Source organism: Mesocricetus auratus, unplaced genomic scaffold (assembly GCF_017639785.1).
Source record: "Mesocricetus auratus isolate SY011 unplaced genomic scaffold, BCM_Maur_2.0 Super-Scaffold_100023, whole genome shotgun sequence".
Taxonomy (NCBI): domain Eukaryota; kingdom Metazoa; phylum Chordata; class Mammalia; order Rodentia; family Cricetidae; genus Mesocricetus; species Mesocricetus auratus.
The window spans coordinates 6,987,389-7,010,102 of NW_024429204.1; the positions used below are offsets into that span (position 1 = coordinate 6,987,389).

Below are 22,714 nucleotides of genomic sequence, written 5' to 3' on the forward strand. Positions count from 1 at the left end.
ACTAAAACCTTTAGCAAAGTTAGGTCAGGAAATGGGCTCAGTGTCCACCTATATCTAAACACAAGAAAGAAAATCAATATTTTATTTCGGCTTTTTACCTTATGTGTTCCCCGTTTTCTTGTAGTCCGCTTTTGCTCGTTTCCTTCTCCCTTTGGGGCTTCTAAGTCTCTGACCTGGTTCTGTCAGGTCGTAAAATCAGTGGCTGACGTTGGCCTATCGCTTAGCCATGGAGAAGGGAGAAAATTACTGTATCTTGGGGAATAACAAGTTACAGTGGAGTGTTGGCTTTACGGACGCTGTAACGATACGCGACACACAATTAAGGAAAGTGAAGCTAAGTATTTAATTTAGAAAATTACTCACAAGATACCAAACCCCGAGAAGCCCAGCAGATCTCAGCTAGCGACTGGACCGGAAGCCGAACTCCAGGAAAAGAGAGCGAGACTTCCTGTGCGCTGTCTTTTATGCCTTCCCCCGTAACGCCCCTAGCCATGCCCAAAAGTGGGCTTGGCTAGTGACGTAGTTCCGCCTATGTACGTATACGTCTTTACGTCCAGCCGTATACATCTTTAGTCCTGCCTAAAGTGGGTGTGGTTAGCGGTGTGGTAAACCGCCCTTTTATTACCTCATCTGTATGCGCCTCTAGTAAGTCACATGTTTAATGGCAGCATCAGACTTCCTCCTACAATTCCCCTTTTAGTCTAAAAAAGGACAACTAACTTGTGTCCATGAACAAAATGTATCAAACATCTATTCTATCTAAACCTAAACTTATCTTAAAGAAACACCCAAATATGAACACCTCCTTCCAATCCCAACTCTAAAATAATGGAAAACTAACACTAACAGGTGTAAACTTATAATATCAATAGTAGGGAGAGGGGGCGTGGAATTCTCAAAACTACTTCCTGCTGAGATGGGACGATGATAATCTCATGGGGACCTGTGAAAAGAAAATGTTAGTATAACAAAATCTCAGTAGAGCAGACAGTCTCAGTATGGCAGGAGATGCTTGATTGAAGTTCCTGACTGGGGTTCTAGTGTTGATTGAAGCTCTTATCTTGAAGCTCTGGTCAGATTGTAGAAGATGTGCTATTTCCGTTCCTTGGTCTGGAGTTGTGTCGAGTGATGTAGTTTCAAGCCAGTTTCAGGATAGTGCTTGTCAGGTGGAGTCAATGATGTGGGGCAATTCAGATGCCTCCAGTCGAATCAGGTGAAGCCAAGGAAGTGGATCCTCATTCTCTTTCGGAAGCAGTTGAAGATTGCTGTCAGGAAATCCCTTGTTCTCTGGAAAACTCGAACATTACTGTTAACAAAGAAATATTTTAACTTTCATATGTAAGCATACAGAAGAGGTGACAATAGGGAAGATGGAAAACCTGGAGGAAATTAGACTGTTCAGAAAAAGAAATCCACAGATAAGAGTCCCTCATTTTATTTCTTCTGTCTTATATCAATGGCTCTTTGATATAATACAGAAATTCTGAATTGTATTTAAATAATATGCTTGGGGTTAGAGTAGGAGAGCCAATCCAACTCCAAAGCCAGCTTCAGTTAAATGAATGGGAATTGAGGTATGTGAAGAAATAAAGATAAAAGTGTACTATGAAAAAACAATATAGAGAGATTTAGACTTTGATACCACACAGTGAGATACTGTTTGTTTGATGGTCCTCAGGGTAGCTATTCATTCTTCTACAGGAATCCATAAGTCCAGTATTCTTTGCTGAGTTCACCTGTGAATACAAAAAACAAAACACTTCTCTTTCCTTTTAGGAGGTTACTTTACCCATGGTGGACTATGAATTTGTAGATGGGATGTTATCTTCCTCCTCCTGAGATGTTTTCTGTTCTGATCGAATTTTAATTAATTTTGATGGAATCCAAACCTTTTCTTCTCCTGTGGAAACAAAAGCATAACCCCTTCCCCAACGTAACACATATCCTGGTTTCCAGACTGAGGTCATAACATCCTTAAAGTACACCGGTTGGTTCAGTTCAGAAGTCTTCTCTGTAGTCCAGTGTCTTTCTGCTGCAGTTTGTCCTTTTTCATCAGCATTAAGAAAATTCAACGTTAGTAAAGCATTGTGTAACCTGTGTCTAGGTGTCTTTGTTTTCCCTGGCTGTTTATGAAGCATCTCTTTTAAAGTCCGGTTAGATCTTTCAATTATCGCTTGTCCTGTGGGATTGTAAGGTATACCAGTTACATGTTTTATAGTATAATATTTGAAGAATTGTTCCAATTTACTGGAGACATATGCTGGACCATTGTCAGTTTTTATTGTTTTAGGTATACCCATAACAGCCATCACCTCTAAGAGGTGTGTAATAACAGAGTCAGCTTTTTCAGAGCTGAGGGCAGTAGCCCATTGGAAGCCTGAGAACGTGTCTATAGTATGGTGTACATATTTCAAACTGCCAAATTCTGGGAAGTGAAATACATCCATTTGCAAAAGTTCATTTCTGTGAACACCTTTAGGATTACAACCTGCTGGTAATGGAGTTTGAGTGTACAATGAGCAACTGGGACAATTTCTTACTATTTCTTTGGCTTGTTGCCAGGTGATAGAAAAATCCTTCTTTAAACCTTTGCTGTTAACATGGTGTTTCTTATGAAATTCTGAAGCTTCCAACACATTACCTACTAATAAACGATCAATTTCATCATTGCCTTGTGCCAGAGGACCTGGCAGACCTGTATGGGATCTGATGTGTGTTATATATATAGGATGAGTCCTGTTTCTGATGATTTCCTGCAATTGTAAAAACAATGAGGTTAATTCTGTATTATCAGGAACAAATTCTGCAGTCTCAATGTGCAGGACAACTCTTTCTGCATACTGAGAATCCGTGACTATATTGAGAGGCTCTGTAAAGTCTTTAAGTACCATGAGAATGGCATATAACTCTGCCTTTTGTACGGAGTTGTAAGGGCTTTGAACTACTTTACTTATATTTCCTGATTTATACCCTGCTTTACCTGATTTGTTTGCATCCGTGTAGAAGGTAAGAACTCCAGAAATAGGTGTTTGCCTCACGATACGTGGAAGAATCCAAATTGTTTTCTTTATGAATTTGATTCTCTCTGTTTTGGGATAGTTATTACTAATACTTCCCAAAAAGTCACTGCAAGCTATTTGCCAATACTCATTATCCTTCCATAAGGAGGAAATTTCCTCATTCGTTAACGGTACAATAATTTCAGCTGGGTCTTTCCCAGTCAGTTGACGAAGCCTTAATTTACCTTTTAATATCAAATCAGATATCTTTTCTATATATGTTTTCAATTTTTTATTTTGTTTATGTGGCAGAAATACCCATTCTAGAATGATGTCGTCCCTCTGCATTAATAGTCCTGAGGGGTATTCTCTAGATGGTAAAATAACCAGAATACAGTCCAGATTTGGATCCACACGGTCCACATGTGCTTCTAATATTCTCTTTTCTACCCATTCTAATTCTTTTTCAGCCTCAGCTGATAGTACTCGTGGGCTGTTTAGGTCTTTATCTCCTTTTAAAGCCATTTTCAGGTGTTTTAAATCATGCCCTTCTACACCAATAATCGTCTGTAATTGAGAGATTTCTCCTAATAGTTTTTGAAGATCATTAAGAGTCCGGTAACGATCTCTTCTGATCTGTACTTTCTGTGGTCTAATTTTCTGAGCATCTATTTTATAACCTAAATAGTTAATAGAATCTCCTCTTTGTATTTTTTCTGGGGCAATTTGTAATCCCCAGCGAGGCAAAATTTCCTTTACTGCCTCAAACATCTTTTCCAAAGTATCCTTATTCGAATCAGCCAATAATATGTCATCCATATAATGATATATTAACGAATGTGGAAATTTTTTACGAATTATTTCTAGAGGTTTATTCACAAAATATTGACACAAAGTTGGACTGTTTAACATACCTTGAGGTAGTACCTTCCACTGGAATCTCTGTACCGGACGGGAATTATTATAGGTAGGTACTGTGAAGGCAAACTTTTCTCTGTCGTTTTCTTGTAACGGTATGGTGAAGAAACAATCTTTTAAGTCTATAACTATAATTGGCCAATCCTTAGGAATTAGAGAAGGTAACGGCATCCCAGGTTGTAGAGATCCCATAGGCTGAATTACCTTGTTGATGGCTCTAAGATCAGTAACCATTCTCCACTTACCAGACTTCTTCTTGACAACAAAAACAGGCGAATTCCACGCACTAGTTGATTCCTCAATATGTCCAGCATCTAGCTGTTCCTGAACTAACTTCTCCAAAGCCTCTAACTTCTCAGATGTCATAGGCCATTGACCCACCCAGACGGGTTCATCTGTCAGCCATTTTAATGGTAGAGCTTTTGGTTGCTCTGTAGGTTTGGCACTAGCATCTTGCTTCTGCACAGCCTGTACATTTGGCATCTGTTTTCTGTACTGTCTTACTATATTCTTACTACCACTAAGAGCTTGTCTATAATTCCTAGCTGATACAGGAGGAATTTTAATCTGCGTATTCCATTGCTGGAGTAGATCACGACCCCAGAGGTTTATAGCAATATCTGCAACGTATGGCTTTAACCTTCCTCTCTGTCCTTCTGGCCCAATAAAGTCAATCCATCTAACGCTCTGTTTAACTTCAGATAGGGTTCCGATCCCTAAGAATTGAACATTAACCTCTTTTAAAGCCCAGTTTTGTGGCCAGGACTGCTGATTAAGGATAGTGACGTCACTTCCGGTGTCCAGTAATCCGTAAATCACCCTATTATTTACCTTAACCGGAAGTTTGGGTCTATGATATTGTATAGAAGTTTGCCAAAATATATGTTTTGTATCTCCTCCTGATGTAATTGATTCATCCTCTGGAGCTAATGTATTATCCAGTGCCGTATTATTTACAATGGGCAGTGGATCTTCTAATTGTCCTGGGAGAGGCTGTCCTCCACTGTCACTGGGAATGACCGGATAATCTTCCTCTTCGGGGCTCCATGGAGCCCCGGAAGCCCGTTTCCCTGCTGTAAAGATCTACCTTGTCTGTCTATTGTGGAAAAGCATTCATCAGTCCAATGGCGCCCCTTCCCACACCTCCTGCATAGACCAGGAGGCTTAGGCCTTCTGTTTGATACATTCCTGGTAAAAGCATTATTTCTAGGAATGCGTTGTCTACAGTTCCTACTAAGATGTCCTATTCTACCACAGTTAAAGCATTTTGCATCTTTACGCCTATTTAAATTCTTTGAGATTGCCTTCCCTACCCATGCCTCTATATCATCACAGGTAGGGTATTTGGCATCCTGGTGCCTCCTCAAACCTGTAGAAATAGCTTCACCTACCCAAGCTCCTGTATCCTGACTTTTACATTCCAGGTTCGCTGTATGCAGAACCCATTCCTCCAATGGCGCTGATCTTATTTTTAATGGCCAAATTACCTGCCTGCATTGAGGATTCGCGTTCTCATACGCCAAAGATTCTATAAGGAGACGCCTGGATTCTGGGTTCGCTACCTGTACCTCTACTGCTCTGGATAATCTCTCTAAAAATTCAGTGAACCTTTCCCTTGGGCCCTGTAATACCTTGGTGTAGGGTTGCATTATCTCTCCTGTTTCACAAACCTTATCCAAGGCATTTAAAGCAGCTGTACGGCACAAAGACAACATGTGCTCATCATATGCAGATTGAACCTGCGTGTCAGCATAAGGACCCTCCCCAAGAATCTTGTCTTGGGGTACTTCATGACCGTTCTGCAATTCCTGAATCTCAATTGCTTTTGCTTCTTGCCTCCACAAAGCTCTCCATTGAATTTGGCAAGAATTTTCGAGCACTGCAGAGGCTAATTGGGCCCAGTCTTTTGGGGTTACTTTATTTACAGTAGCCCATGAGGTTAGGAGCTCTCTGACAAAGGGAGAATGAAGACCATACATGACAATGGCCTCCTTAATATTTTTTAGATCCTTCATCTGTATAGGCTCCCAGTGATAAGCAATGGGACCATTTGATTGTTTTTTCGTTGCTGGTTTTTCTGATACAGATACTGGAAAAACCATAGGGGAACGCATAGCAACCTTAGGGAAATCATTCCTGCATTTGAGAAGCTTTGGGAAACTCCTGTCCTGACCTGTTGCCTGTATTTCTGATTCTGAAGTATCAGATTGAGCGTCTTCTAAATCTTGCAGTCTATTCATCATTGTTTCTCTGAGCTCTTGAAGTTCTTGGGATAAATGATTTTCTAAGGATGTCATGGAATCTTTCATTTTCTTACATTCATCATTTACATGTGATTCCAAATTTCTAATATTCTCATCCTTAGCAAGTACCTCAATAGCATGTAGACTGCCTTCTACAAATGATATTCTATCAGTTAGTTTACCATTGCTCTCAGACATGGAACAATTCTTTTCTGCTAGCATTTCAATTTTATGTTCCAGTCTTTGTAATTTGCTAGTGAAATCATCAAACATGGAACCGTGTTTGTCGTTAAATGTTTCCACATTATGTTCCAATTTTTCAATTCTATCTATGGAACACATTTTTCCTGAAAATAATTCAATTTTGTGTTCCGTCTCTTTAAACCTGTTCGTCAGACCTACATTATCATTTTTAATATCCTGAATATTTTCTACCAACCCTTTCTTACTCTCCTGCAATGAATTTTGCATTTCCTGAATCCTTTGTATTAAGATTTCAAAACTATCCTGCAATGACTGCATGACCTGTATAAGTTTATTCCTATTTTTGAGCCATTTCATTAACAAAATTATATTGATTATGAAGCTAATAATCACCATCATGGGTAGGAAGCACCTTTCAGGTAGGTCCTCAACCCTTTCTAAAATCCCATCCATACAAAAAACAAGAAAATTCTTAACATCCTGCATCATAGTGTTAGCTGTTGACATTGTATAAAGCAGTTACGTTTGTTACCAATGGAGTAATTCAGGCCGAAATCAACAGGCTGCCAGTGAAAGAGCACGTGGCCGGAGTCAGCTGGCCGCCAGTAAAACAGCACGTGGCCGCGAGAGAAACCTTGGAATTCCGCCTAACCTTACCGGCAGGTAGAAGGTGATGGTTCCTGGCGGCAGGAATCGTGCCTTGCCGAGCGAAGTAGTGAGGAACTTAGCGAAAGGAGAGTCCACGTGTGCCTGGTCGGGCCGAGAGAAGCCCTGGGTCCCGATTCCAATCCCGCTCCGACACCAAACTGTTGGCTTTACGGACGCTGTAACGATACGCGACACACAATTAAGGAAAGTGAAGCTAAGTATTTAATTTAGAAAATTACTCACAAGATACCAAACCCCGAGAAGCCCAGCAGATCTCAGCTAGCGACTGGACCGGAAGCCGAACTCCAGGAAAAGAGAGCGAGACTTCCTGTGCGCTGTCTTTTATGCCTTCCCCCGTAACGCCCCTAGCCATGCCCAAAAGTGGGCTTGGCTAGTGACGTAGTTCCGCCTACGTACGTATACGTCTTTACGTCCAGCCGTATACATCTTTAGTCCTGCCTAAAGTGGGTGTGGTTAGCGGTGTGGTAAACCGCCCTTTTATTACCTCATCTGTATGCGCCTCTAGTAAGTCACATGTTTAATGGCAGCATCAGACTTCCTCCTACAGTGGAGGACTGTTGGGACTTGTCACTTTGCAAACTTTGTAGAGATGGAGTGCAGGAGTAATCATAGCAGAAAGTAGTAAGCTGTGAGCAAGGGTCTTATAACGGGACTAAGTAAGTTGAGTCAACTAAGCAAGTTGAACTGGAATGTTTTGTACAGCTGTGTTTCCAGCGGGTCTTCGAACAAATGATTTGTCAACAGTAACCATTGTCAGCATTTCAGGTATGTCTGAGACAGCGTTTTGTGCACGCGTTGTAGCAGGGGACGTAAGTTGGGGAGACAGCAGGAAGTGACTTCGTGGTCCTGCATGTTCCTTCCTTCGGAGGAATTTGGTCATTATTGAGTCTGTATAGCAGGTACTGGGGCTTCGGTTCATCAAAACGCCACTAAGGAAGTTGAGTATTTCCCGCAACTGCAACCCTACAACTTCAGTATGAGGTGTTTGCCTGAAGATGATAGTAATTTTCCCAGGTATTTTAGACTTGCTATCTTCTACACGTTAGAACCAGGAAAGTAGGTTTCTAGTTCTGAAATCCAGGGCAAGTTCTGGTTTCTTTTGACTTACTGCTTCCTTCAGGCTTGACACACCTCGTGTAGGCTTGATCTGCCGGGTGCTGTTTCAGGATTTGCTTGCTGAGGTGACTTCCCCTTGTTTCCTCTCCGAGTCCTCTTCCTCTGTCTTCTCGCCCTGTTCCGGTTAAGGCTTCCAAGGCTTGTTTTTCTAACGGGGAGAAAACATGGTGTTCTCACCAGATACTTTTGATTAATGTAAGACAGTGCAGGCAGGTGCATATTCCGCTTTCAAAACTTATGTTAGCATAGTTCAAAAACAATCAGTCAACCTGGAAAGCCCATAAGGCTTCTGTCACTGCCTGTCTGCCAGGATCCCTACCCCCTACATATGCGACCTTCTATGCTTTTCTGATTTATGAACTGATTAAGAAGAGTGAGTGTTTTGCCCTCAGGAAATAAAACACATCTTACAGACTCAATGTTCCTCCTGAATAAGACCACGAGGGAGAGACACCACCAAGCTTGACCATGTGAACTAAAGCCAAGACGGCAGAAAGCAGAAGTCTAAAAGTGCAATGAAAGGCAGAAAACAAGCTGTGGATTATTTATTTGTTGTGAGCATGCATGTTTGTGCATGTGTGTATCGGTGCACTCACCTGTGTGTGTACACGCTTGTGCATGTGTGTATTGGATGCACTTACATTCATGTGTACACGCTTGTGCATGTGTGTATTGAGTGCACTCACCTGGGTGTGTACATGCTTGTGCATGTGTATTGGGTGCACTCACCTGTGTGTGTACTGTACACACTTGTGTATGTGTGTATTGGATGCGCTTACCTTCATGTGTACATGCTTGCGCATGTATGTATTAGGTGCACTTACCTGTGTGTGTGCGCAGGCTTGTGCATGTGTGTATTGAGTGCACTCACCTGGGTGTGTACATGCTTGTGCATGTGTGTATTGAGTGCACTCACCTGGGTGTGTACATGCTTGCACATGTGTATTGAGTGCCCTCACCTGGGTGTGTACACATTTGTGCATGTGTGCATTGAATGTACTAACCTTCCTGTGTACATGCTTGTGCATGTGTGTATTGGGTGCACTCACCTGGGTGTGTACATGCTTGTGCATGTGTGTATTGAGTGCACTTACTTGTGTGTGTGTGCAGGCTTGTGCATGTGTGTATTGAGTGCACTCACCTGGGTGTGTATATGCTTGTGCATGTGTGTATTGGGTGCACTCACCTGGGTGTGTATGTGCTTGTGCATGTGTGTATTGGGTGCAGTTACCTGTGTGTGTGTACCTGAGAATCGAGAGGCTGCAGTAAAGTATCTTCCTTTATTGCTCACTTTTTGAAACGGTCTCAGCAAGACTGGCTGGGCAGCGATTCCCTAGGACCTGCTTGTCCCTCCCCCACTAAGCAGTGCTGTTACAGTCCTGTGTTTCCACACATGGTTTTGTGTATGTGCTGGGGATCTGAACTCTCGTGCTTATACTGCACGCATGCCACACACACCCAGCCATCTCCCTGAGTCATAGCAATTTTTTAATAGATGAATTTGCACCAGTTTGATTTATTATCAGTATTAATGGCGTGTACTTACTGCATTAAAGGGTTTGTTTGAACCCTCTAATTTACTGTGTCTGTAGAACCTCTTCGAATTTGACCCTCAAAACGTTATTTTTAGTGCTAAAATAAATCAACTATGTAACTGAAAGTTCTTGTCATAAAACAAATCTGTTTCAGTATCCCTGCATAAAATACTGTTATACAGAACAACTGTTTTTTTAAGTACCATGTGCACTATGATTCTCACAAGGAACACAACAGAATGCATAAATATATATTTATAGGGCATTTATTAGGGTGGCTTGTAGACTATGGTCCAGCCAGTCCAACAATGGCTGTCTCACTGACATAAAGTCCAGGAATGCAGAAGTTGTTCCGTCGACAAAGCTGGGGGCGTCTCAGCTGGTTTTCAGTATACTCCAGAATCCCAAAGAAGTGGGCTGTCATGACAGGAAAGGATTAAACTTACCAGCATTGAGCGAGAGCAGGAAAATACCAAGTTTCTTTCTTCCGGGCTCCTTGTATAGGCTACACCAGAAGATGTGACCCGGATGTGAGGTGGATCTCCTCACCTCAAAAGATCAGGACTTAGGATGGGTCTTCCCATCACTAAAGATTCAGACAGGAAAAATCTCTCACAGGTGTACCTAGCCACACATGTACCAGGCGTTATAGTTCATTCCAGATGTAGTCTGGTTGACAACCATGAATAACTGTCACACCATGTATTAGTAATTTCATATTCCAGAATAAAGTAAACCCTATAGCCTATCTCACATGATCCTAAAGAGAACTCGGCTATATTCTGTCTTTGGAGACAAGGAATGGCGTCTAAAGGAAGTAAAAGAAGCTGTGAGCCGCAGATGACAGACTCTGCAAACAAAATTCACTTAATATTCTAGCCCTTAAGAGTCAAATTTGTCACTGGACAGGATGCCAGTCAGTCTTCACGGGGATGGACCGGAGATTTCTATGGTGATAGGCCTTCAGTGTCTCACTCAACTCAGGGTTTGCATAATTGAAAAACCCAGGGATCCCTCTGGTGGCACCGTGCGGTACTACAACTAAGTTGAGCACTGACTGTTACAGTCACTGTATTTAAAGTCAAGCTAGACTTTTACTTCAACAAATAAAAGAAGTCCGTTACAAGTAACATTGCAGCAAACACCGGTATCATGTGAGCTCACTTTTTATGGGGTAACAAGCCTCTGAATAGGTATAATTAACTTTCACTTATTTAAAAAATAAGGAGGGGCAATGCCACCCTGCGTCTATATGACACTTGGATCTTCATGTGAACTTTTAAAAAGTAAAGACAAGTCAGTACTGTGTCTCAAGTGAGAGCTTTTTCTGTCGGCCTTTGTCACCAAGGGTGACCCTGAACCCGTGAATGGACGTTTTCTTCTGACTTCGACAAAAGCAGGGTCTCTGCGTTTTCAGCGTGGGGTTCGGGAGTTCAAGTCCACGTGGCACAGCTGGGGTTTTGTTCGGCGTATCCCAAGCCTGAAATACGCGTGTTGGCTAGGCTGAGGGCTCACATGGCTTTAATCAGGGAAAGAGGTGCCTTCCGGTTGGTGGGATTCCAATGCATTCAACTGTGGGCCCACTTTCCTTGCTGGGTGCCAGTCAGGGCGCACTCTTGGATCTGAGTCTCCGCTTTCCTCCCTTGCTGGGTAACCCCCCCCCACCCCACCCCCCCCACCCCCCGTCTCTAAGCAGCTCATGGGGCCGCATCTGATTCTCTGGCACTCCTGGCTTCCTCTGACATGGCCAACCCAGAACGTTCTCTGTTCTTAAAGGACACATGAAATCAGTCAAGCCTACCAATGTTCCTGTCCACACAATGTCACTATAAAGAGACTAAGTCATCCCAGCCGCCATGCTGAGCCCATGCAGGGGGGGATCCCCGGGGAGGGGGCGGGGCATGGAGACCCACCTTAGAATCCTGTCTGACAAATCTACTCACCTCTAGGGAATACACACTGAAATACCAGCTCACGAAAAATTCCCCCAAAACACTTCCTTTGATATCCCTTTTGATTCTTTTATTACATTGCATTCTGGTTTTTCGGTATAATTTCAACTCACTAAATTGATTTCATAATCTGTTAATGACTTATTTGTGCCCTGACGTTTGGGAAAACAATCACTAGACTGCTTAGAGAGCCTTCAATGCCTAAAACTACTGGGGTTTTGTTGTTGTTTTTTAATAGAATTGTTAAGTAGGACTAGAATAATAAGAAAAGCATTCCCTTAGTGGATTAGCTTTGATGAATACATGAAAAAAAAGAGGAGAATTTTTTCCTGTTTCAAATTTTGCTTGTGTTCAAGTTATTATTTATTATGAAAGCTGGCATTGTAGGTTAGGCTTGTCCCGGTATCTCTTATAACTTAAATTAGCCCATTTCCATTTATCTACTTGTTGCCACGTGACTCATGGCTTTTGCCTCTCCTCCTCCATGGCTTGCTCTCTCTTTGTATCTGACTGACAACTCCATCTTCTTTCTTCTCAGAGCTTTCTTTGTGAAGTAGTCCCTGCTATACCTCTTGCCTAGCTATTGGCTGTTCAGCTTTTTCAGTAAGCCAATCACAGCAACACCTCTTCACAGGATGTAAAGGAATACCCCACGATATACCAAAGGTTGACAGTGTGTATCCAACCCATGCATCCTTTGAGACCACAGCCTCCACTTACGGAGTATGAAACACGCTGCAAGCTCAGTTGTAATTCTCCGCTAATCCCGCTCCTCTGAGTTCAATTATACGCACAGACTTCTGTAAAGACAAGCCTTCCCACCAGCCTGGTTCCAGAGCCGCATCAGTCCCAAATGAACACACAGGAGGCTATATTAATTATGAAGCTGTTGGCCTTGCTTTTTTCTTACTGGCTAGCTCTGACTTAAGTATTTACCCCATAATTGTTAATCTAAGTATTTCTCTTACCGGAGAATAGTTCCGGGCTTCCTACCCCATGGCGTTACATCTTGACTCCCTGTGTTTCTCCTTCCCAGAGTCCTCCTGGACTCCTAGTCCCACCTATCTTGGTTCCCTATTGGCCAACAGTGCTTTATTGACTTACATAGGACTTGCCCCATCAGACTTCTGACATTTTTCAGATTTGGCATAAAGGCGGTGAAGAAAGCCACGCATACCAGATCCAAAAATGAACCCTCATTCCCTCTAGGGCTCAGATAACCCTGTGATGTATTTGCTCCTTGGGGATGGAGAGCTAGGAACTCCTACATTATTAGCAGCTTCTGTGGACATTTTTTAAAAATAACTAGTACGTGTTCCCCGCTTGGAAGTTTTCCTTCACAGTTAGGAATGAGGACAACGCTTGGGTGGTTATGTCTGCTGTCAGTCAGTCAGTGAGAGCGACAACACTCTCGGATCGGATCGGTGCGCAAGGGACGCTTCTCAGAATGGAGCAAAAGCAGGGGCCAGCCCTGATCTCTCCTGCGTCACCATGGCCATCGAAGGATGTGGGAAAGGAGTGGCTGGTCTCGGTGCACAGTGCGGGGTGGAGTGCAGGGATCTCTTCGGGGTCTTGCTGAGGAAGAATGAGCTGGTAAGTGGGCTTAGAGAGCTGTGGAAGCATCAGGACATTAGCAGATAAAGATTCCTGCCTCGCCGGGCGGTGGTGGCGCACGCCTTTAATCCCAACACTCGGGAGGCAGAGGCAGGCGGATCTCTGTGAGTTCCAGGCCGGGCTGGACCAACAGCCTCCAAAACAATACAGAGAAACCCTGTCTCGGAAAACCAAAAAAAAAAAAAAAAAAAAAAGATTCCTGCCTCAGAGAGGCCTGGATGAGATGACGTAAACGTTAGACCCATGTCAATAGCCATGGGAGCACAGTCTTCTTTTGTCTAAGCTGTGGAAATACAACCTGCAACCTCACAGGGTGGGAAAGACAAACAACCAAACCATCACCGACCACAGCTCCTGTGCCTACCCACGAGACCCCTTGGCTGACACCTGTTAGATCCGATCCCGTGTCAGCTGAGGGCCTGTCCTCCCAGCTGCAGCTTGCCGTGGAGGGCGAGCAGCCTACCCAACCCTTAGGATCAGCTGTTTCCTCTCATGGGTCAGCCTTCTAGCCTTAGTCCATCTAGCTCTAACACCTTATCCTGGCTAGATACCGTCTGTGGGCAATGGTTCAGTGTTCTGGGTACTCAGCCTTTCAGGTACAGTAAGAGAAATTAGTTCATAATCAATGGGCAAACCTTTCTGTTTATGCCCATTGACTTACGAATTTATTCATTTATTAATTCACTAGGAATCTACTGAATGCCTGGTATACTTCAAGCCATATCCAAGCGCTGGGAATATACAAGTAAACAAGGCCAAATTCACTTCCATGGGCTCTTATTCTAGCAAGGTAGATGGGCAATGAAAATAGGATCAGATCTTAACACATAATCAGGGGACGATAGTTTAAAAAAAACACAGTAAACAGGTTAATGGAGAAAGGTGATAGGTTGTTCATAAAAGTGTGTTTAAATATTATATAATTGTTATGAGCAGTCTAGAAGATACATTATCTCAGTTCTCATTGAGAAAACAATTAGGCTTGGTTCAATTACTGAGCACTGGGTGTATTAGTAATGGATTTTTCCAACAGTTGGTCTTTCATCTCCTTGTCAATAGAATTAATTTATAAAAAGATTAATGGAATTAATACTTGCGGCATGAAAAAAGAGATTGCATGTAAACTGAGGGACCCGCAAGGAAGACAAACAAGTATTGTTTTTCAGGGAAAGATGCTAAGATAGTCTTTACTTCTAACAATGAAAGACCAAGGGATGTGAGTTTAGTTGGGTGGAGAAGAGTGAAATTAAATATCTGAGAGAATATAGCAAACTCCAGAATGTGCTATAGGGATTTTTCCCCCAAATATAGTTGCTGTCTGTTTAGAGTAGAGTAGATGTCCCCTTGTCACCTTGTCTCTATAAAGAGGCAACAAGATTAGCAAACATACTAGGTGATTTTACCAGTTGATAGCTGGAGGTTGGCCATTGAGTGGTTCTTGTTTCTTTGTTTTGTTGTATCTTCTGCTCACAAAAGCAGTGAAATTAGTAAAGAGGAGCTTGACCTCCCAACCCATGTTTAAGCTTGACCTCCTCACTCATCCGATCGAAATGACCATGAGTAGGGTGGTTAGGGACTCAAAACCCAGTGTCTTCCATGAGAAAAGGAAGTAAATGTGATACTCCTGGAAGGGTTGTTTTGAGGCATAAATGAAATATTCTGTATGGTGTGCTTGTAATAGTGCCTACAACTTACATGTTCTCAGTCAATGTCAGTGAACTCGTACACGCATTAAGGGTGTAGCACAATAGAGGTGCCATGGCCCTGCCTTCCCGAAACAAGTTTCCTGTCTTGATCTATGTAGATTTGGTCCCATTTTGTTCCCTATTGGAAATCACACAGTGTCTCTCCTTCTTAACAAGTTGAAGTTGACAACTGTATGATTGTCATGTCCTGGCTCTACCTACTCTGCTCCTTCCTTACAGATCCCAGTCCTGCAGCCCAGGCATGACAAGTACTTGATAGTATAGGATTCCCCAAATGCCATCATGTTTTATCTATATTCTACTATCTTCTTCTCTTTCAGCTTCTGAACAACTTTGAGGGTTTAACCTAAGTGTTCCGTGTACCTGGTTGTAGTACTTTGTGCACGGATGATTAACATAAGGTGGTTTTAAAGAATTTAACAGGCACTTTCAGCACGTGAAGCACTTAACCACTGCTCTTTTGATGCACTAGATGACTGTGGTCTTCTACATGGGAAGTAAACTATACCACCTCCACTGTAGTCTCCATGTTTACATCCGTAAGAGTTGAATAACTTAACTCGCGAGCACAGAGTGTATGGGATCTGAGGGAGGACCTGGGTAGGCTGCCCGAAGGTAAACAGCCCACTTTTGACGTGTTTTCTGGTCAAGTTCTTGTCTCAAAAATAAAAATAAAATGGTACAGTTGACAGCGATCTGGCTGGATAGTTTCTCGAGTGCTTGTCCCAACCACTGATGCTAAAACAGATGCATTAAAACAAGAACACCAGAAGGTTTGGGGAAGGAGGCTTGGCTTGTAACATGATTACTGGGCTGCAAGCAGAGGGACCTCAGCTCTCCAGCACCCATGTAAGAAGCAAAGCAAGGTGTTATGTGTTCATAATTCCAGTGCTGGGGAAGCAAAGACGGAGGGCCTTGGGGGTCACCACCCAACCAGTCTATCCAAATTATCAAGCTCTAGGTCTCACAAAAGACTCTGCCTCAAAAAACAAAAACAAAACAACAAGTCCAACGGCTTCTAAGGAATGGTGTCTGAAGTGCATGTGTACCCACAAATATTATATACCAGCATACACACAAATACACATACACATGGAAAAACATACACATGAGAGACAGAGAGACAGAGAGACAGAGACAGAGAGAGAGAGAGAGAGAGAGAGAGAGAGAGAGATTGAACAATGAATCCAAACTTCAATTAAGGTATCTTATTTTCCTTCCGTCCCTCCCTCCCTCCCTCCCTCCCTCCCTCCTTCCTTCCCTCCCTCCATCCCTCCTTCCTTCACTTATTCCCTCCCATGTGCGTCTCCCTCTCTATCTTGTTCCTTCTCTTTTCCTTTTCTTCTATTCTTCCCTCTTTCCTTTCCCTCATTGTTCATGGTAACGTGGGACGGCATTTGTGAAGTCAGGACTCAGTGCGCTGATTGACTAGATGACATTTTATAAGACGCATGTCCTTCAATATGCCTTATTTGCCAGATATTAAGACAGGAGAGGATCCCTAAAAATACCCGATTTTAAAGCTTTACACTTCAGTCTGTTGAAGTGGAAAAGTCACAAATGTTACCTTTCTCCCTGCCTTCAGGCTACAATACCTTCAACAGTCCCAACATCATGAAGACCGGTCCAGTGCAGGGGTATAAATCACTTTCTCCCTCATCTGTGCATACCCCCAAAAAGACTGTGGAACTGGGGGCTCCTGGGAGTTCTTCTCGGTGGCTGGTGAAAGTAAAACAGTAATAACTGGCTTGGCAACCCTAAAGAGAGAGCATCAAAGCCCATGCTATCTGCTTTTTAATTGCAGTATAGCAGACATTTAAACATACCACCCCATTCTTGCTATGCTTCTGATTTTGAAGCCGGACATTTTAATTGTAAGGACAAAAAAGGAAAAAAAAACAAAAAAGATCATCTCTAATAAAAAAAATACGGTAGCAGGAAGATTTTTAAAAAAGAGAGAGAAATTTTATACTGCAGGAGGTGACGCATACTGCAGACTAAAAATAGGTCACCGGTGGACTGGAACTTTGTCTCCAGGCGAGAAGATTCTTCATGCAGGAGCTCAAAGTCCCTGTGATTTAGTGAGCAGAGCCATCTTGGCAGACAGGTCACCATTTCGGAGCAGAGACACTAAAACAGATAACTGCTTTGAGGGTTCCAGTTAAGTTGCGTTGCTCAGAGAGAGAAAAAAACTGACTTTGGTTTTTTGGAATTGTGGGCAGTTCTGACAGGTCAATGACTTGCTGTGGTTTATAAGTCACAGGAATTTTAGGGGAAGCAATGTCATGACTACAGTTATTTGCCATCCATGGAAACCAGGGTTCCCTGAAAGGATCGGAGCTATTCATAAATTTCAGAGAGTTCACATGTGTAAGTAAAGTACGCAGGTCAAGTTTTTAAGCTTGGGACTTCATGATAGAGTGGCTCTAAGCTCTGTTGTTGTTCATTTATAGAATATAGACCTTAGGGTCAATATAGGGTTAGCTCTTAAGTCAGTGTGGGTCTGTGCTGAGGCAGTAAAGTGCCTTGAAGGACATTGAGAATGGATACCAGACCCCAATGGGGATCTATTAGGAAAAAGCTCTTTCTGTCCATAATAGAATCGACCTCTGGCCTTGGGTGAACTTAGGATATTCCAATCTGCTCTAATGATTAGAGCATTACACACAGTTGGTGTTTGCTCCCTAAGAGGTAACCCTGCTGAGCTTGTCAGTTTCCTGGCCAAGAGTTTATCCCTCCCTCGGGAAGGCAGATTCACCTAGAGCCCTTTTGGTGAGATGGGAGGAGTAACCTTTTCCCTAATGGGGTGATGCACTTATCCTTCCCAGACACTCCACCCAAACAAAGTCCTTCTTCCTTCTCGCTTTCTTTTGAGGCTCTCTCTCTCTCTCTCTCTCTCTCTCTCTCTCTCTCTCTCTCTCTCTCTCCCTCCCTCCCTCCCTCCCTCCCCCTCTCTCTCTCTCTCTCTCTCTCTCTCTCTTTCATTTTTTTTTTCTGAGACAGGGTTTCTTTGTGGCTTTGGAGGCTGTCCTGAAATTTACTTTGTATATCAGACTGGTCTCAAACTCACAGGCATCCACCTGCCTCTGCCTCCCGAGTGCTGGCATTAAAGGCGTGTGCCACCACTGTCCAGCTCTTTCTTTCTTTTTAATAAGGGTTTTGTTTTGTTTTTTAGATCTATCTATCTATCTATCTATCTATCTATCTATTATGCATACTGTATTCTGCCTGCATGTACACCTTCAGGCCAGAAGAGGGCACCAGATCTCACTACACATGGTTGTGAGCCACCTTGTGGTTGGTGGGAATTGAACTCAGGACCTCTGGAAGAGCAGCCCGTGCTCCTAACCTAAAATGAACTCTCTTCCATCAGGCAGCTACTTATGTTCTCTACAGCTGCTTGGCGATGTCCCTTACCTGCTGTTCCCTGAATCTCTACTAAAACTGTCCTCAGGGCTCCCTTCTCCAGCCATTCCTAAACTCTATTATTAATGAGATTACAGCCCCAAAGAGGTGACATTGGTTTCCCTGGCAATAGGGGGAGCACTTGATTGGGCTTTTAAGTAATTTTGATTTAGCCTACTTAAAAGTCACTCTAAATCCTGAAGTCAAAGAAAAACCACCAAGGACAGCTTTAAATTCTAGAATCGTTGCGTAAGCGTTATGTCTTTAAAGGGAAATCAGAGTTGAAAAAAACGCAAACAAACAAACTAAACATTTATGTAACTTGAGTAACACACTTCACTGAGTAGCAGAAAGTACACACTAACAAATGAAAACTGTTGATCTGGTATCTGCAGCTTGCCAGGGCTCGTGGCTGGCTGCGTCAGCTTGCCGTCTCTGATTTCATGTGGCTAGCACCATGTTTTCTCAGCTCGAGTTTTTCTCTTCTTGTTCCCTGTCAGAGGCAACCAAGTTAGGATCAGGAAGCCCAGTTTAATCATAGCTGTGATAAATGGATTAAAGAATGTCAACAACCCTGAGGTTTCTGTCAGCAAACTCTAGTGGTTTTTTGCATCTGAATTGAAGCATAATAGTCTTATCACTCATTAAAAACAAATTATACCTGTCGGCTTATGTAATGATTTCTAACTGCCTAATTAATCCTATGTTGGTTTAAATTGTAGAATAATTAAAAAGTCATTGTGCATGCTTATAAAATAATCATGATTATGTCTGAAATTTGCCAAGCCCCCTATTGGAGCAAGTGTTTCTACACTACCAGCCATCAAAACGTGTCCATTCTACCGATGCCGGCCCATGAACGTGCCTTTTCATTGAACTATGGCTATGGGAGGAAATGATGGACTACTAAGAAAAGCTTAGTAGAATAGAACTCATGGTAATTTGCGGCAGTGAAACATTTCCAAATTTTCCTAGTATTTCTGATTGTAAGGATTAGTCTTCAATGTCAACTTGATACAGACTTTGAAGAATTATGTAGATCAGTTGGCTTTCGAGCATGTCTTTGGGGGATTGTCTTGATGACATTTACCAAGGTGAGATGGATTTATCATTTTGAGTAGTACACTTCCTGAGTTTGGGTCCTGGACTGTCTGTGCGTGGTGAGGGACTGAGTAAGGGAAGTCCCCATGCATTCATTTCTCTCTTTGCTTGACTGTGGTTATGGCGTGATTAGCCATTTCAACTTCCCGCCATGACTTCTCTGCAATATTGGACTGTAATGTGAAGCTGTAACCCGAGTAATGCCTTTCTTCCCGAGTCTCTTTCTGTCAGCATATTGTATCACAATGCCAGGAAACAAAACCCAGCACACCGGTCTTTAAAGAGTATAGATTTAAAGAAATTTGGAGATATTATGTTCCTTCCAAAATAAAACCCTGGACATTTCTGTCTCGTTTACTTTTCTGTTGCTTTGCAGAGATACCATGACCAAGGCAACTGTTATTTTAAAAAAACATTTAACTGGGAGCTTGCTTACAGTGTCAGGGGATGAGTCCGTGGTCATCATGGCAGGAAGCAGACAGACACGTTGCTGGAGCAATAGCTGAGAGCTTCACATTCTGATCTGTAGGCAACAGGCAGAAAAAGCAAGAGACACTGGGCCTGGCATAGGCTCTTGAAGCCTCAGGGCACACCCTGCACTCTGCAATGCATTTTCTTTCACAGTGCCACACCCACTTCAACAAGACCACACCTCCCGATCCTTCTCAAACAGTTCCACTAACTGGGAACCAGATGTTCAACCATGTGAACCCTTGGGGGCCGTTCTCACTCAAACTATCATAGTTTCCTTTACAAAAATTTTTCTTCACAATTCATGTCAAGAGATATCTCATGGGCTGGAGAGATGGCTCAGAGGTTAGGAGCACTGACTGCTCTTCCAGAGGTCCTGAGTTCAATTCCCAGCAACTGCATGGTAGCTCACTGCCATCTGTAATGAGATCTGGTGCCCTCTTCTGGCCTGCAGGCAAATATGCAGGTGGAACACTGTATGCATAATAAATAAATAAAAAGAGATATCTCATTGCATATAAAAGTTCTTTAGTATTTATGCTCCTCAATGAAGTTTTTATCATGTTTATAATTATAATCCATAATATGACAGGAAAATAGAAAAACTAGTTCTACTATTATTCCCTCCAACATTTAAAAAATGTTTTATTAATTAATATTGATTATTGTGTGTATGTGAGTGTGGAGTTAGAAGACAGTTTTCTCAAACCTGTTCCACAATGCGTTCTGAGAATTGAACTGAGGTCCCCAGGCTTAGAAGACAAGTGCTTTTACTTACTGACCATCTGCCCAGCCCTCCCCAATTATTTTGAAAATAATTTAACTACAATTAATAACATTGGATTACTCATCTGAAGATTTAGCAAACAGCTTTATGGGGAAAAAAAACAAAAAGCTACGTACCAAAATATTAGTCTGTTGAGTTTAAAGTCATTTTCTCTATTGATCGGTTCTTATGTATGTTTGAAAATAATCACATGAAATCCCGTTTAACTATTGTGTAGGTAGATCTTTAGGCATTTATGCTGGGGTTTCTTGAATGATAAATGCTTTCTTCACAGTCATAACCAAAATGGCCACAGGCAAGTCATAGTCAAAACCTCGGCATCCTGTTTCTCTGAGTTGTATCTGGTCATTCATTTGGTAAGCCTTTCCATAAATTCCTTATGCATTTTAATTTTTGTTGCTTTGTATGGCTTTTCTTTTTTTATGTTCGTAGACACTCTAGGTTGAACAAAATAAATAGGAAGAAAGAAAACAGAGTATCTGGTGTGTTGAGAACCTGGCTACAGAGTGAGTTTCTTCAATGGGAAGTCAACATCGAGGAAGCAGGGAGGATGGATGGCAACCAGCTCTCTAGTGAGCAATTTGAAAATGATGCTATGGCCAGTTGAATTCCCAGAGATCTGATTCTTTTTAAGTTCCTTGCACTTCAGTTTAATTCAAATATATTTTTAACTGATCATAAAAACATATATATATGTACTTACATACACATGTTTATATATTACCATGCATCTAGTCTACAAGTATCTTCCTAAAAATATTAAATGCACAGTGTATTGTGCATATGGGAGTAAGAAGATGTAGGATCTCCAGGTTGCTAACACTTCAGTATCCCTGCTTGCTGGACAGGTTGGAGAGTTTATTTTGTTGCTTAAATTTTAATGCATATTGGTGGAAAAGCCATTGAGTTACTCTCCTAGGTCCTTGATCTATAAGGAGCAATAAACATTTCTGTTACTGTAGTGGAGATAAAATATCATAAGTGCTCTCAGAGAGTTGAACCTTGTGACTCTATTTTTAGAGCATCTTGCAGCTTAATGCAAAACGGGTTCCTCTATAATTAGGTAGTTTAGATCTTGTGGTCTTTTCAAGTGTTATCTCAGTAGAGTCAAGAGCAACATGATAACATGCACTGTAATAGCAGGCTACCAGGTATGTTAACTAGACAAGAACTTATCGCACTCTTGTGGTCTTGTACTTGCGAGGCTGAGACAGAACGATTGTGAGTTCCAGCCTAGTCTTGGCAACATGGCAAGACACTGTCAGAAAGACAATAGTAATTAAAAAGCCCCCCAATTGCAGATCTTTTTGAGTTAAAAAACACTCTTGAAAACAGAGTGTGTGGTGGGGACCGAGGCTGGGATAGACTACAGGATGCTTCGAATAAGGTAGAGAGGAGCCTAGATTACAATGCTGATGCCCAATCTCTTAGAGTCTCGTGTTCACTTTTGACTTTGGCTCTACATAAACACATTCAAGCCTCAGTTCAGTGGTGGTTTTTAAAAATGACTGAATGCCCATCATGGCCAATAGTCTCAGAGGCGGCTCTGAAGAGAGGAGCAGTCAGGTGAGGACTTGTGTGCCGGACTTTAGAATTTAGACTAACTTTGCCACCTTGGGGACTTGGGAAGGGTCTTGCTTAGGAATGGGTCTTGATAACTTTGCTGTATAAAGAGCTGTTTCTGGTGTCATGTGAAGACTGAATAGGTTTGTGTGGGCTTGTGTACAGAAGAACATTGTAGACATAGAGTGAGGGATGAAACATGGCATGTGATATATTGTTCATGAGATTTGATTCTGGAATAATTTATGCTTCGGTTTGGGTCTTAGTCCCTCTGTGATACTGAAGAGATGACGTAACCTACCTGACATCTAACTTCCTTAGGAAACTAGAGGATATTCTCCCCTGCAACTCAGGTCTGTAAGAAGGTTTTGGATGATACAATGAATTAAACTGATCACTAGCTGTAGCGAGCCACTGGTGTTTGAGGTTTT

The 22,714-nt window shown here is 42.3% G+C and overlaps 1 protein-coding gene across 3 annotated transcripts in view; it reads left to right on the plus strand.

The window, feature by feature from the left end:
* Oxr1 (oxidation resistance 1) overlaps positions 1 to 22,714 on the plus strand; it is a 319,071-nt gene that overhangs the window by 112,905 nt on the left and 183,452 nt on the right. The gene's annotated exons all lie outside the window — the stretch shown is intronic.